Source organism: Anguilla anguilla, chromosome 12, assembly GCF_013347855.1.
Source record: "Anguilla anguilla isolate fAngAng1 chromosome 12, fAngAng1.pri, whole genome shotgun sequence".
NCBI lineage: Eukaryota > Metazoa > Chordata > Actinopteri > Anguilliformes > Anguillidae > Anguilla > Anguilla anguilla.
In genome coordinates, this window is record NC_049212.1 from 23053769 (window position 1) to 23061437 (window position 7669).

Here is a 7669-nt window from a genome sequence, read left to right on the forward strand (position 1 = left end):
GGCCACATTGGAGTGTGTGTTCAAGGTAGTGCGGTGCGATGTTGCGTACAGGTCACTGTAGGTGACGCTCTGCAGCCCAGCCTCATTAAAAGAGCCTGAATACCACTGAGCCTGAATACCCATCATTCTGTGCCCCCTGTCTTTTGCAGGGAGGTTTTTCTGTGCCCAGAGGATTCGATTGTTTTGCCCATTTCAGACACACTGGCTGCAATTGGTGTGTGTGTGTGTGTGTGTGTCTTTGTGTCTGTGTGTTTAATACGGACAATGACCTGGAAAATAGTCACGTGTGCATGTTTGTATTTGTTTGTCTGTGTTTGGGAGTGGTACAGTAAAGGGGGGCAATCTAAATTTCACTCTAAAGCAATGCTTGACGGATGAGGTGGGCCCTTTCCCGTGTGAAGGCGCTGCACCACCCCTCCCCCGGGGAGCTTGGGTTTGGTGGGATCAGGCCCAAATGGCTCAGTGCGGTCAGGGTGGTGAGCGCTCTAGGCAGCACATAAACTCCCACATCATATTTATAGCCTGCTGGAGGGGCCCTGAGAGCTCCGCTTGTTTTGGGTCAGTGACTGTGAGTATGAAAGCCTGTTCCACAGACACAAACACACACACACACACACTAGACAAGTGCAGTCACACAGACAGACACACACACATAATATTCACACAATTACACAAACATGCTCATACACACATAAACAGATGCATACTCACAAACACATTCACCATATACCATATACATGCTTACATAAACACACTTCTGTGTGTGATCAACATCTGGTCCAAACCACTCTGCACAGGCACAGAACAGTGGGAAAGTCCCTCCTCTTGCTTCTTTTTTGCGACACTGCTTGGCTGACAGTCATGCAGTACAGTCCTCTGAGGGCTGTATCTGGTCTCTGCTGGCTTTAGATCCTCCTCACAAAAGACAAAGTGAAGGAAAGGACATTTTGTTTTATCCAAAATTTGATAAAAATGTGAACAAAGGAGAGGTGCATGCTCAGACTGGAAGAGTCATAATTAGAGGACACACGCACACACACAAACACGTGAGAGAGTGAGAGACCCTTCTGTATTCGTATGGGGAGTGCTTGAGTGATTGAGGATGTGGCAGAGAGGGATAATTGCACGTATTTTAAACTTTTTCTCAGCAAGACATTTCCTCTTGTCGGATTTCTAGTGTCGACAGGAGAAAACAAGCACTTTGTATTTAAATCATAATTACAAGGATTTCAACTGAAATTTTCCTAACAAAATAACAAAGGTCTAAACATTATGGGGGAAAATGCTAACATTTTGGTGACCAATGTATTCACTAAGCATTTACAGAATATTTGTATTTATGTACACATGTTCATCTGTAAAACCTGCATGTGTGTGGATAACATACAGGTAATACAAGTGAAAGGCTAAAGAGTCTACAAACATGTTTTTGTATTGCCTAACTTTAAAGGCTGTCAAGGAGATCTATAATGGTTCCAGGTCCACTGAAGATGCCTGCTCTACCAGGGCATCATGTGTCACTGACAGTTCAGCATTAGAATTTCCACTGGAATCAGGTGTTAAGGTCAGATATAGACCATAACTGAAATTTTTGACCATGCATACCTGACCTTTTTTTGAATTCTGGCATAAAAAGGTCAGGCTGCCAGGTAGGTGCTATACATTGGTTGTGGCTGTGGAGAGTTTCTTCCTTATCACACCAAAAATAATAATAATAATAATAATAATAATAATAATAATAATAATCATCATCATCATCATCATCATCATCATAATCATAATCATAATCATAATCATAATCATAATCATAATCATAATTATTATTATTATATAAATAAGAGAGTGAAGTGGAAATCAAACTAATGGTATAAAAACACAAACACAAATAGGATCATTAAGTAAGATCATTAAGCTCTCAAAAATGCTTTGAGTGTGAAAAAAGTGCTATATAAATGCAATTATTATTATTATTATTATTATTATTATTAACAGTTCATTTAACATTTTTCAGGTTGATTTTGATGGAGAAATGTTCAAGATGAGTTTTCTAACCAGACATATTTCTGACACTTAATCATTTATTATTTCATGAATCCAAAGCAACAAACTCACTTTTTTTTTTTACTGTTTCTATCTTTATTGCCTTGTAGGGCTGATTAGGTCTGCCGGCTTTGTATTTCTGACTTGCAACTCCTATTAAGTTGTTGCAACTGCCACTGCTCAGCTCTGTCATGTTATATGTTTCAATACAACTATAAACTACATGCTCTGATGGCTAGCTTGCAAGCTAAATCCATTATTAATCATATACAGCAGCCAATGCACTGATCTGAATGGACCTAGCTAAATATTTAGCTAGCAATTCTGGATATAGCTGGATAGCTTGCTAAGAAAAAGATAATATGAGACAATTGGGGCACAGCACACAGGATAAAAGCTAGAGAATGATACATCATATTGCATTAAATTGCAGTTATTAAATAAGGTTTTTTATAAATTCATGTAGAAAATGTAAAGTAGTTCACTAATCATTATCATTTGTTTCACCAGTGAATGAAAAATGTCAGATTTTTGTTCTGGTCTGTGTTTATTCAGAGAAACTTGTCAAGTTGCATGAGGAGTCTCTCATTCGTAGGGTAAGTATGAATTTCAAGGTACTGGAAATTCATTTAATGTGAATGGGTTGTTAGACCGCGTTGGTTTATATAAAATTGCACCACAAAAATTCAAGAAACCTCCTTAAGTAGGTTATATATAATGACAGGTAAACCTCAGCCCTATTTCAAGTGATTTCCATTTTAAAAGGCACTATTTAGATGGAAATCTGATGACTTACTCTCTGAAGTGTCTGACATCAGAGGCTCAGAAGAGCTGTGAGGCCAGAGAGGAGATCAGAGAGTTTACTCACAGCTCGATGATGACCCATGAATTTACAAGAATTGTCATAAAGCTTCACAGATTACATTCTAATGAACAAATAAGAGCAGATATATTATTTTGAAGAAAAGGACGCTGGAGGATCTGTGACATTAGATGTCTAAACTTTTGATAGTTTGGTCGCTTTCATTCCGCAGTTTTTACTGAAACAGCTGATAGCGGTTGGTCCTTGCCACTGTAACAATGCACTTGCTGTCAGCTGTTGGAATCAACAATAAAACCAATGACAGTGGAGTAAAATAACAAGAGAATGTTCCGGACAGAGGCCGTGGTGAATGGCTGCTCCTGTGCGCTCACAGGCTCATGCAGTCCCTCCTAACCACACACACAATACATGTCATGAGTCTGGGGAACAGTTGACAGCTTCTTTCTCAGATGTGTTGTGGGGCTGATGTGCCCCCTCGATTTTTTGAAAGGGAAAGTTTTATAGATTTGATATCAAATGTATTTTAAAGCAGTTGTAAACATTTTTTTATCCTTCAAACCACAATATTTTTCTGTGCTAGATGATGACTATTTATTGTAAGTTTGAATTTATTAGGCTTACTGTTTGTTTGAAGCATGATACCAAATAACTTTGCATCTGAGTCAGCGAACAGGATTTACATTGCACAAACATACAGTGATCACTGTCCTGATCTGATGTCAGTTGTAGTGCTGCTGAATGTGAATGTTCATACGTATGTGAAACGCATGCAAAGCAAAGACTTCATGTTACCATTCACCACTTATTTCTGTAATATACAGGTTAGACTTCCTCTGAAACCATTGATGTGGGGTACAAGGAGCATTTAGGAATTAAATATCAATAATTCAGCTGCATCAGCCAGCCATGTTCAGGGGATTGAAGCAGGGGTATCAAACTCAAATCCTGGAGGCCTGAAGTGTCTGCCACACACAAGGTGTGGTTATCTTAGCCAATCAACAACGTAAATGAATCACTGGTGCTCAAACACTGAAACCAGCAGCCCTGATTAGATTAAATTATGATACACAAACATGTATTAAAGGCATTTCATTCTCCTTCTCAAATATTTTTTTAATAATATCAAATAACATTGTTTTAATGATCTATAATATGTATTTATTTTGACCTGTGTGAATGAGTGCCCAAATCTGAGGCCCCCTCCCCTCCCCTCCCTCCTTTCCCTTCTTCTCCTCCTAATTGTTCTCCTCTTCCTTCTCCCATCCCTCCTCCCACAGACTATATAAGTGGGACTAAGGCTGGTCAGAGCTGTTGAATTAAGTACAAGGCCAGTGCTTCTGCTGTGAGCATTCAGGTCAGTCCAGGCTATCCTTGCAGAGCCTTGCAGAGTCTGCCTCCACAGGAGATACGTTGCAACCCAGCACTTGTTTTTCCCATCGGAAGAGCAAAGGAAATTGCACACACACTGAGTACCGAGTAAGAATGTTCTGTGCAAAATGGTGAATCATGTTGAGCTCAATCATGCTGTGATGTCTTATTATATATATAAATATCTCTCATGAAAAATTGTTTTGTTATCTTAATTCAATATAAAATATATTTATTTTGTGAATCGTGTTTGGTGGGACAGAATGTCATACTGTGTGGTGTATACACACAGGTAAATGTACTGAATGTCATTTTTTTATTTTTCCTGTATAAAAGAAAGATTCCCACATCAGTCAATTAGCAGCCGTATCTGTCAGTTAGTTGTTTTCTGTAGCCCTCCTCCATGCTTTCATGTTGTTGCCCTACACTGCACTGATGCGAATTCCAGATATTTTCTTGGAATTCAAAGAACCTGTCTGCAGCCACACTAAGCTGACTGTTGCTGAAGTTCCAGAAACAGGTGGTGAGCAGGTGAAAGTGAAGCTGGCCAAAAAATTATTTTGCTCCATGCAAGAGACCATCCATTATGAATTCCTGTTTCTGAGTTCTTCAGTCTTATCAGAGATTGGATTTTAATGTGTTTTATGTCTTACCTGAAATGATATGTGAATGTCAATTGCAATTCAGAAACGACACTATAAAATATTTTTATGCAGATATACTTTCTTCCATATCCAGTATTAGTGTAGTGATCTTTCACGTTTTAGTTTGTGTATATACAGTAAGCTCCATAATGTATTTGTAATCAAACAATTCACGTGGTTAAAGTGTGCATTCTCAGCTTTTATTTAAGAGTATTTTATACAATTTTGTTTCAACCTGTAGAAATGACAGCACATTTTTCTCATACCCAGGTGCTGGTGATGCTCTGCCAGGTCTGTACTTGCTTGTTTCACAGATTAGTTGCTTTAGGTTTTCTCTTTTGCATATGAAACACGTTCAGTTGGATTCAGACTGGGTGACTGACTTGACCAGTCAAGAACTTTCGAGTTTCTGGCTCTGAAAAACTCTTGTTGTTGTTTTAGCAGTATGTATTTGAAATCATTGTCTTGTAGGATGAAGCATCATCCGATGAGTTTGGAGGCAATTGGCAAAACTTGAGCAGAGAAGATGATTCTGTACACTTCCGAATTCATTCTACTACTGCTATCAGCAGGTACATCATTAATTAAAGCAAATGAGCCAGTATCTGCAGCAGGCATACATGCCAAAGCCATAACACCCCTACCACCATGTTTCACAGATGGGGGGTGCTTTAGATCTTGGGAAGTTTCTTTTGCCCTCCATACTTGCCATCACTCTGATACAAGTAACTCTTAAACTCATCTGTTGACACACGCCCTTTTTCAGAATGCTGCTGGCTCATTTAGGTACTTATTAGCAAACTGTAACCTGGCCATCATGTATTTGTAGCTAACACATGGTTTGCATCTTGCAGTGTAGCCTGTATAGTAGTCACTGACACATCCATGCCTGTCTCCTGTGGAGTGTCTATGATCTGTTGGACTGGCATTAGTGGGTCTTCATTATGGTGAGAATTCTTTGGTCAGCAGCTGTAGAAGTCTTCCTTGGCCTACCAGACCCTTTGCAATTACTGTGCTCACAGGGCTCTTTCTTCTTAATGATGTTCCAAACAGTTGATTTTGGTAACCCTAAGGTTTGGCCTATGTCTCTTACTGTTTTCTCCATATTTCTTAGCTTCATCATGGCTTAATCGACTTTCTTTAGGTGGACTCTTGTTGCCAAATGCCAATAACAGACTCCAAAAGCCTAGAAACTAGATACTGAAAGCTCTCATATACCTGCGCTAAGTAAACAACTGAAACACCTGACTAATCAGAAACTGGTGAAGCTATTTGTCACAAACATAACGGTGCCCAGAAATGACGGCGATATGCATAAGAAGTGCTGTAATTTCTGCATGGTAAAACCAAAATGAAAAAAACATCCCTTTAATAGAAGCCGAGAATCTGCGATGAACCATGATTATTTTTTTTAATTACATTAAAATTGTGGAGTACAGAGCCAAATAACAAAAACATGTCTTTGTCCCAAACATTATGGAGCTCAGCTCTATATTTCATGTATTTGTCATGTGTTGTAGAAGTGAAAAGATCGAATGCTGTAAAACAACTATTCCCATGTCTCCTGTAAGCTGTTGCTTTGTCAGGTCCCCTTGAAAATGAGATTTTCTTTTAGGGAAACAAATCAAAACTAAAAGGAATCAGCAGGACTCTCAAGGGTGAGATAAAAATATTTTTATTTATTTGGCCCTAATAAACAAAACCTTTCAAAAAGGTTGAAATTCCTCTTTCCAACCCCTCTCAAATTAGTCCTGCGACTGCAGTGTGTAATGCTCTAAAAATAAATTAGCATTTTGCAATGTCAAAACAACCAGGGTTTATAGGTAGATGTCTGGATGTTGTTCATACTTCTGATGTGCGACAAACATGATTCCAATACTGCGCATATGTGACCCCACTACATTTGGGCCAGGGCACAGTATCGTCTTTCATAGCAACCTGTTTGGGAGGGGGGGGTGGGGTGAGGTGTCAGGGGAGATGTAATGCTATCGAAATGCACAGTGGAAACTATGAGGTGTGAGATTTTATTTATCTGGAAGCTAAAGTGGCTGGTATGAGAGGGAGAAAATGGTTGAGGTGGGGGCACTGTTAGAGGGGTAGGGAGAGTCTTCTAGGTTCACTGCAATGCAGCTCCTTAGCCCTGTTTACATTCAGGATCACTCCCTCCTCTCCTGCTGCCTGTAGTGCACAATAACTGGCATTTCACTTGTTTTCACAGATCAGTATATTATCTTATTGAGTTTGGGTGGGCACATAACATGCACATATTTATGATATTCACATCATCCAGCTCAACTTACTTTGTGACAGATTTCAGCTTGTCCACATAATATAAGGATCAGTGAACCCAATCTTATCCAAGTCCAACATGGGTGCAGGCTTTCTTTTCTAGCCCAGCACTAATACACTGGGATACAACAAAATCTTGCACTTAGCCTTTTTGGAAAAGATCATACACCTCTTTTGTAATGCAAAAACATTCAGTAATAATACATGTGACATGGCTGGCACAGACTGCAACAATATTTTCCTCCCAGAAAAGATGGGAGTCAGAATGATCTTAATGCACCCCCATTAGAAACTGGCCGTGGGGGTGGTGGGTGATGATGGAGAACATGACCTGTATTGCCTCCACCATAACTGAAGCTGGTCCCATTCTTAGAAAATCTCTCTAAGCTCAATTACTAAGCCCCCAACTTAAAATACTATTCTAACATCATAGGATCACTGTGTAGGACATTCACCATCTTGCGTAATGCTGTTTTGCTCTGTGGTACTCTTGTTCTTGGGGAAG